This window comes from Vespa crabro, chromosome 1 (genome assembly GCF_910589235.1).
Source record: "Vespa crabro chromosome 1, iyVesCrab1.2, whole genome shotgun sequence".
Taxonomy (NCBI): Eukaryota; Metazoa; Arthropoda; class Insecta; order Hymenoptera; family Vespidae; genus Vespa; species Vespa crabro.
The window spans coordinates 19,657,703-19,667,402 of NC_060955.1; the positions used below are offsets into that span (position 1 = coordinate 19,657,703).

Here is a 9,700-nt window from a genome sequence, read left to right on the forward strand (position 1 = left end):
ATGGTTTAACGTTTATATTGTAATCATTATCGTATATTCGTAAATACAATAATATTTGTAATTTAGACAATGAGGAGGTAAGGTGAGTTTTTGTGAGAAAATGGCGACGTTTCGGGTAATATCAAAGGAAAGAAGGCGCCAATATACGATCTTTCCTATACATATACCAGGGTGACTGATCTCGGCTCTTAACCTATCGTATATATTTACTAGTGCCATCTATCGTAGACGTATTGTACCAGTTTGTTGATTTTTCTTCTCTAGAGTGATTCAATGATTTTCGGAGAATTCCTCTTACACATTACGAAAAAACGTAATTATCCTAAACTGTATAAAGGCATTGCGTTTTATTGACTATTATGATACGCATTTTTACTATTTCATAAATAATTTTATTTTAATCAATTTTTAGTAAATAAAGAGTCAACTTCCGAGTCTGACGCATAGCACTCGGACGTTCTTATCGAGCTGGACCCTCTGGCCCGATAAAACCTATATTTTACGTGGGTCAGATGAATTCCGCTTTCTCCCTCTCTCCTTCTCTTTCCTTCTCTCTCTCTCTCTCTCTCTCTCTCTCTCTCTCTCTCTCTCTCTCTCTCTCTCTCTCTCTTTCTCTCGTTCTCCTCTTCATCTATCTATCTATCTATCTATCTATCTATCTATCTATCTATCTATCTATCTATCTATCTATCTATCTATCTATCTATCTCTTTTTTCCTCTCTTATGCTCTCAACATGTACCCCTTGAAGTATATATGTAGAAAAAAAAATATTTAGAAACGCACGCGTTAATACTTTACTGCCAACTCATAGCTGGTCCTATAGCTGACTTTATCTAGCATTCCAGAGTTTATCAGCTTCGTTTGTTCATATTCTGAAATGTGCGTAGATAGAAAAAAAAAATTCGAAGCATCGAAACGATCTTGAAATAATTGCTCGATCTTGATTGGTATCAAAAAACCGTAGCTGTCGTTGTACTATCTTGCAATTTTTTTTATCTCTTGTTAATGTCGAGAGATTAAGAGAGAGAGAGAGAGAGGGAGAGAGAGAGAGAGAGAGAGAGAGAGAGAGAGAGAGAGAGAGAGAGAGAGAGAAAACTTCGAATAGTAGATTCATTCGTTTAAAGAAGATTGTTTCAAGGGCAGTTTGTTTCGCATATATAAACGAATTGACGAGCGAGACGAACGGTATAAAATTTGTCCATAGATTTATCCTATCCTTGGTTCTTCTAAGAAATCGAATCGCACGAATTATGTTCATTGACCATCCTAAGTTCGTCCTTCAAATAATTTCAAATCTCTATAGAATATTTGATGATTTATCTTTGGACGATGCAGGTGACTCTTTTCTGATTCATACTTACGTCAAAACGTCAATGAATGATTCGTATTGAACGAACGAACGAATCATCGTGGATTCCGCGAATTCTTTGTCATATATCAACGAGAAAAGAACGATTCATTTTAAATGGTCTAGACATTAATTTATCGGTAATCTACATTTTACCTTCATACTTTCGATATTACTAAAAGATTATTTATTACGTTAAATGCGGCATTTCGATCGAGATAAGAAGATTGGGCATTTGATCTTGATACTTGAAAATCATCGATTCTATGAAAACGTTTATGGGATTTCTCAAGGATATACCATGACGTCGATGTCGCGCGGCAACGAATATATACGTATGGGAGCCCTGGTAACTGCTGGTAATCAGCCGCGATTATGTAAATTATTCAGGGACTGGCGGTGACAGCTACCGGGTCGGACGTTTCTCGAGTGTCAATGCTTTCCGTCTCTAATTTCCGTGCGAAATGACGCGATTTGTCGGATCTACGTGCGACTTTTCACGACGATCGTCGAAAATTTCCTACGTTTTGAGCGTTAAAGACCCTTGAGAACGTTTCCGAAAGGAGAGCTTCGTCTATTCCGCGCGAGGTAATCTCTTCTTCTTCTTCTTCTTTTTATTCCTTACCCCTCGCACGACTCGAGTTTAACATCGAGAGGACTAGAGTCGCAGCGTGGACGAGTAAGAAGAAGTAGAATAGGAAAGAGTGAGAGGAAGCGAGAGAGAGAGAGAGAGAGAGAGAGAGAGAGAGAAAGAGTGAGTGCTCGAAGAACGAGTATAGGTGGATATATAGAGAAACTTTAATTTCTTGGCATTGTGACGAGTTCCTTGCCCTTTCGGGCTTTTCAATTCGGTGGTCTGTTTTTGATAGGAGGCCACGTCGTCTAGACACACCGGGGGTTGCCCTGCCTTTTATAATCGCAACGAAATGCACCCCTTGGTGCTCGACGCAAAAATACCGGTTTTTTTTCTTTCGTTGCTTGCCCCGTTTTAAGCTTCGATCCCCTACCCCGCAGCCCTTTTTTTAAACCAGCGTTTCACCCTTTCCTTCCTTCCTTCCTTCTTTCCTTTCGTCCTCCTTAGCATCGCCGTGTTACATTAAAACGATTTATTTTACTTATTTAATTCCCATTTCATCATCCCCTTATTTTTCTCAATTCGTCCCAGAGCATAGAACTCGAGCTTGAGTTTCGTAAGTTCACGTCAAATGGATTTTACTCTCTCGAGAAGTACCACTTTGGCCGTATTCGTGACCGAGTGACCCGCATACGGTCATATTGTAAATATGATATCGATCTTTTTTTGCAGTTTTCGTTATACACGACATAACTTGTCTAGTATCTATATGCTTATCTTTCTTACGTTCGGATAGCATCGCTGATCGGTGATCCTTGAATTCATGCGATGGACATAACCTTTGTTGAGGGGAGAAGAAAAAAATCTCTTTACTTTTTCGCACCCTTTTGAGTAAGCACGAATGCCCTCTCGTCGTCGAAAAGTTATCGCGCTTAATTTCGCGGCGCATAATCGATGGCCCACGCTGAGGAGAGAGCAGGAGAATGCGCGCGTGCGTGTGTGTGTGTGTGTGTGTGAGGAGAGAGAGAGAGGACCCGTCGAGAGGGGTTCATCGTCGGCGATCGTTGCCACGAGGCTTAGCCATAACTTCTCTCTCTCTCCCCCTCCCGCTCTTTCTTTCTCTTTCCCTCTTTCTCTTTCTCTCCCTTCGGACAGGCTCCTTGGCGCGCGCGCGAGCAAGCGAGCGAGTCGAGCAGTGGCGCCGCCTGTCGTCAAAACGGACGCTCAAATGGCCGCCCGATTATTACATGACATTCCTCGAATACCATCCAGCCCTCCTTCCCTTCCTCTCTCTTACCCCCCTTATCCCTCGTCTTCTCCCGCGACCGACGGCTCCCTCCTCTTCTCCTCATCCTCCTCCTCCTCCTCCTCCTCCTCCTCCTCCTCCTCCTCCTCTTCTTCCTTCACCTCCTTCACCTCCTCATTCGCTCTCGCTCTTCTAGTTACGGAGAACGAGCAGACCTCCTAAGAGGCAAAAGGCTGCGCAAAAGGCTGCGCGGTCCAAAGTAGGCCTGCGATACGAATGATAAACGCCTCCTCTTTTCTCTCCTCTCTTCACCTTCTCCTCATCCTCATCCTCATCCTCTTCGTCGTCCTCCTCTTCCTCCTTCTCCACCATCTCCTCTTTCTCTTCATCGCGTCTTTCGTCTCCTTCCTTTGCGTTCGCGTCTCTGCCGAAGAGACGAGAATCAGCCGCGCCCTACGCGCGATACTCTCACAATATTTCGGCGCTTCTATTTCTTCTCTCGGCGATTTGAGAAAGTCACTGACTAATGAATTTTTTTAACATTTCGAGGGTCCACCGGTCGTTTCCTCATTCGTTCGTTCGTTTTTATCATTTTTATGTTCCTTCTCCATCCCGTTTGATTGCACGTTGACAGTATCACAACGTTGATAAGAAATATTACTTCAAATTTAGTCATTCAGATTCGCTCATACTCGAAATCGTTTCTCTCGAATATTATTTCTAGTTATTTCTTTTTATTTATTAATTTATATTTTTATTATTATTTTTTAATTTTTTAATTTTTTAATTTTTTTTTTCCCTATTTTGTTCATCTTTCTCGTTCTCTCGCTCTTTTCGTTCCTTCCGTGAAAACGCGAAATACGTTACCGCGCGTAGTCGGCGCCGGCGACGAGGTAGACGATCGATTCGCGACCGCCTTCCATTGTCGGTGACTCTCTCTGTGTAAGGGGTTTCAAGCGACTCCCTCGAGGAGGAGAAGGAGGAGGCGGCGGAGTAGGCGTGGAGGAGGACGGCTGACACCCTGTTGCAGAAAGAGAGAGACCAGGAGAATGGTTGTAGTAGAGATAGTACGATTCCTCGTAAGCCACGAACGAACCCATTCATAAAGACGAGGCCGTGACTAACGAGCAAGGAGCACCGAGCGCGAACTATGCCCCCTACCCCTCTCACTCGCTCTCTTTCTTTCTCTCTTTCTCTCTCTCTCTCTCTCTCTCTCTCTCTCTCGCCTGCTCTCACTCACTTTTTTCTTTAGCTCGCTTTTTCCTTCGTTCTTTCGTTCGTTCTTTCTTTCCTTCTTTCCATCCTTCTCCTTTTCTCGCTCGTTACCCAACTCTTTTTCCAACACCACACACAATGACGAGTCAAACGGCACTCTCCCTCCTTCTCATCTTTTTTCTCTCTTTCTCTCTTTCTTTTTCTTTTTCTTTCTGTCTTTCTCTTTTCTCCTTTCATCCATCGATCGTGGCTAATTACAGGAGCGTCCCGTGCCAGAGACAAATTCCTATATCCAGCCAATGACCGCGTCGCCCTTTGACGTCAGAAATCTTGTATAATCTTTCTCATCGGGAACGTGGGAAAGGGAATACCGAACGATGAAAGATATCGATAGCTATCTTCTTATCCTCGAATTAATAATCCGAACGTTAATTAACGTTATAAAATGACGTGGAGGACGATGCCCTCGCGCGTGTCCTTCAATGAAATTCGAATGGTTTCTGATAAATTAGTGAAAAAAAAAAGAAGGAAAAAAAAAATAAATAAAAAGAAATTCTAGGGAAATATATCTTAGAGAATTAGTCATTATTTAATAGGAAAGATTGACAATTTTTTCAGCTCAACTTCTCGACTATTACAATATTGTCTTTTGTATAAGAAATTTGTTCTTTCGTGTTCGTTTTATTTATCTATTTATTTATTTTTTTTTTTTTTTCTGTTCAGCTTCAAGTTCGACACTTTTTGCGTGTCACATTTGTTGTAGCGTCTCTCGAAAGTTTCGAGCCGACCTTCGAGCCATAGGTTCAGCGTTCGATTTATTCTCGTAGTTCGCTCGAATCGCTTAATGTAATTTGCTTGTACTCTCTAGAAAGAAAAAAAAACTCGCTTTACCTGCATCGACATGCCCTTAACGTGACACAATCGTCGATTCTAATCGTCCAGCTGACTCTTTCCTGTATTTTATCGTAACAGGAAAAGTTTTGATCGCGTTACATGGATGTCGAGAATCGATGGATAGTTGGGAAATGGAAACGTTCTATGTAAACGCACCCTTCATACTTGCATCCTCCTCAGCTCTTAACGTACCTCCAAAAACCGGCAACCCTTCGTTGGTTCGCTTTCGATGCTCTGAATGAAGGAAGGGTGAGGAGAAAGGGAGGAGATGAGAGAGAGAGAGAGAGAGAGAGAGAGAGAGAGAGAGAGAGGGGAGGAGAGAGAGAGAGAGAAAGAGAAAGAAAAGTATAAGAGAAAAAAAACAATCTAGCTAATTTTCGAACGCGTATAAGGGCAGTGGGACAAGCAACGTAAAACTAACGCGTCGCCCCAGCTTCGAGTCGATTCAACGACCCTTCAAAGGACCAGAGATCAAAGCATGCCACTGGCTTTTATTCGAATAAAAACGCTAAGTTCTCAAAAATCTCGGAGAAACGTCGACGCTTTTAGTCCTCTATTTTCTTTGGCCTTACCCTCGTCGCTGTGACCTTGACTTTTGAAAGGAAAGAAGAAAAAAAAAAGATAATTAGCGAGACGATTAAAGGGAGAAATGTGAGTTTCCGTTAAGAAAAACGAGAGGATCGATCTATTTTCATTTTTTTTTTCCTTTTTTTTTTTTTTTTTTTTAACTTTAAACACAATTCTTTTGTTTTTTTTCTTGTTTTCTTGTTTTTTTTCTTTTTAATTTTTTAATTATTTTACTTTAATACTTTTAATTATTTACTTTAATTTAGCTACGGAAGTATTTATAATGCTTTCGATGAAGTACGGAAATGTTATTTTCTAAAAATAAAAAGACACCTACTATAGATAAGGTTTCGTTCATTCGAGCTAACACGCGCTATTAGCCGGAGGAATAAATTTACGGAAAAGAGTAATCTCGTAGACGTCGAAAAACTGTAACAAACGATCGTCGAGGGCGAATGCTGGGCGTTTAAAGAAGTACACGGTTTCCCTTTTCTCTCTCTTTCTCTCTCTCTCTCTCTCTTTCTTTTTCCTTCTTCTTTGGCGATTTCTTTACTCTTCTCGCTCTTTTACACGGTTCGCTGCACTCGAGAGTGACGATTCGGATTTCGCAGTAACAAGGAAGACATTTCAGGAAGAGAGAAGGATAGTCGGTGGAGAAAGCGGCGTGATGATAAATCGTCAAGAATGATCCGAGTCGCACGAGTTAGACGAGGAATGAGAGAAAACAAGATAAAGTGTAACGGAGTGTGTATGAAAAAGAACGAGAGAGAGAGAGAGAGAGAGAGAGAAAGGAGAAGGAGAAACTATAAGATTCCTTCGTAATATTCAAAAATGTAAGGAACGTGCGACTAAAGTCGGAATCGATAACGCTAATCGATGATAAGAGGGTGGTTTAGTCGAAGAGGAAGAGTGATAGCGTCATTAATTATATCCGCAACGGAATCGACGATCCTTCTCGTCGTGAATGCAACCGAGAGAAGTGGCATCGTGTGGCGGACAGAAGCGTGCACAGCTGGTACGTTATCAGGTGCCTTCGGTAGGGATGCGATAACGAGGGAAGGATGTCGTAACACATTCTCTCTCTCTCTCTCTCTTGCACTAACACGTTTTCTCTTTTGTCTTTCTTCACTTCTCTCTTTTCATCTCAATCCTCTCCTTCTCTTTTCTTTTCTTTTCCCTTTAGAAGCGGCGACCCAGCCGATTAGACGGTAAGTGTAAACGTGGAAAGTAACTTCTCAATGGACGAGCCTAAAATTCTTTCCCTCTTTTTTAAGTACGTGTCGCGACGATGTCGCTCTTTCACGAATATTTGAGTGTGTGTGTGTGTGTGTGTGTGTGTGTGTAAGTATGTATAAGTATGTATGTGTTAGTGACGATAGTAGTAGTAGTAGTAGCGTTGGTAGTGGAACGCCGTGTGTAAATAAAATTCCAGATGATGCGGCGTTCCATCGTCGTTGTCGTCGTTGTTGTCTCCGCCGCTACTACCACCGTCTTCGCCACCGCCGCCACCGCTGCCGCCTTCGTCGTCGTCGTCTTCGTCCTCTTCTTCGTCTTCGTCTTCGTCGGGGAAAAAGCACGCCCGAGGTGCATGAACTTTGCTCGTAATACGTGAGCTATGAAACTCCTGCTTTTTAATGACGCTCTCATGCCACGTTTCTTCCTATTGATTTTTCAGGCCAATCGACGGCATTATTATTTGTTTTACTAATCCTTTCTAATCTTTGCCATTCTTCCTCGATTTTATATCACTAAGATCTTTCGATAGTTATTGAAGATTGTTTACGAATGGACGATATATTCGATTGGCATAAAAACAGAGAGAGAAAGAGAAAGAGAGGGAGACAGACAGACAGACAGACAGACAGACAGACAGACAGATGGACAACATCAAGAAGACAACGATTTGATAGATTCGAATCGCATTCCACGAGATTTTTCCACTCGATGTAGATGCGACTATTCTTCTTCTCCTTTCTCATCGTTATTGGTATCGTAGGCGAAATGAGGCCGAAGCTCGATGTGGCACGAAGAATTTCGTCCCCGGAATCCGACGGTTTTCGCGCAATTGTTGCGACAATTTAGCGCCGTTGTCTCCATCTCTTCCTTCGTTATCTCGCCAACAAGTTAATCTTTATAAATAGCCCGAGCTACGGTTATATTTAATCCTAACTCTCGCGGTGTCGTGGCTTCTACGTTGATACTTCTCTTTCTGTATCTCTCTTTTCTCATTCTTCTTCTTCTTGTTCTTCTTGTTATTCTTTTTCTTCTCGTTCTTCTTCTTTTTCTCCTTCTTCTTCTTCTTGTTTTTCTTCTCCTCCTCCTCCTTCTCTTCTTCTTCTTCATCTTCTTCTTCTTCTTCTTCTTCTTCTTTTTCTTCTTCTTCTTCTTCTTCTTCCTCTGTATTTCTTATCGTGTCTCGTAAAGATCATTGATGAATGCGTTCTTTGGAAATCGCATTGCTCCATAATTATTCCTTCTCTCTCTTTCTCTCTCTCTCTCTCTCTCTTTCTTTCTTTCTCTCTCTTTCTTTCTTTCTCTTTCTTTCTTTCTCTCTCTTTGTCTCTCTTTCTCTCTGTACTCCTTCTCAGATATATTATATTGGATTCATCGAGAAATAGCTTTTATCGATTAAAGATTGCTAATCCATGTCGAATACTATTCGAGGCATATATGTGCGATCGATGACCTTTCAGTGATGATCTCCGACCTCCTTCTTCAAAAATGTCGATCCTTTATGAAGAAACGAGTACGTTCACCTGAATAATAGAGAAGATTTGCGAGAATATCTATTTGGCTTTCTCTCTCTCTCTCTCTCTCTCTCTCTCTCTCTTTCTCTCTCTCTCTCTCTCTCTCTCTCTCTCTCTTTTTCTTGGGCCGCGCTGTTTTTATCGCAAGGTTTTTCTCGCACATCTCTCTTTCTCTCTCTCTCTCTCTCTCTCTCTCTCTCTCTCTCTCTCTCTTTCTCTTTCTCTTTGGCGGCCTTTCTCGTGGTCCTTCAGTTAACCTAAATTCAGACACGACCAGTAATCGATCGTTCTCGAGCTTCGCCTCTTTTCTTGCCACTACACCTACGTTTTACGAGACGAAGAACGTGGTAAGACCGATCGATCGTCTCGTTCCAATTTTTCCTCAACTAATGCGCGTAAGAGAGGAGGGAAAAATGAGATAAAGATAAAGAAGAAGACGAAAGACAAAGGAAAGGAATATCCTTTAGAAGGTACAATTTTTATAAATTTTTGTCTGACCGACAGTAATATGTAAATAGTTTTATCGATCGAAAAATTTTCTAACGTCTGAAAAATATGTATCTCGTCGTTTTAAAAAATATTTTTCTCCCCGTAGAAAGATCGCGTGCGAACGCAACTAAAACTTAATTCTTGTTCTCGAACAACGTCGAAGGTCCGAGTAGAAAAGTTCGTTTGAGTTAATCTTAGGGCTCGCCTGCCCTTTAATAAAAACGGTCTGCCCTTACATTCCTCGGCAGTGTGTCGTCCGCTATTTTAAACCTGAAGCTTAATAAACTTACGTCTCTTAATTAGACCATTCTCGATTCTCTCGTTTCTTTTCATTCATCCTATGTATGTCTTTTTCTTATAATTTCTTTTTATTCTATTCTATCATCGCAAAGTCTCGATTTTTAGTCGTTCCTTATTATTCGCCGAAAGTGAAAACATATGAAAAGTTTATTCGTTACCTGTTGTACCTCTATAACGTAAGCTTAAAAGGGATCAACGAAATGGCGATGCTCGACTTTGATTTTTTCTTTTTTTTTTTTATTTATACTCTCTCTCTCTTTCTCTTTCTTTCTTTCTTTCTTTCGTTCTCTTTTTTCTTTCTGTCTCTTCTTTGCCCTT

At 41.3% G+C, this 9,700-nt stretch overlaps 1 protein-coding gene across 3 annotated transcripts in view; it reads left to right on the forward strand.

Annotated features, from left to right (window-relative positions):
* Positions 1–9,700, forward strand: part of LOC124426695 (serine/threonine-protein phosphatase 4 regulatory subunit 1-like) — a 145,963-nt gene that overhangs the window by 1,338 nt on the left and 134,925 nt on the right. The gene's annotated exons all lie outside the window — the stretch shown is intronic.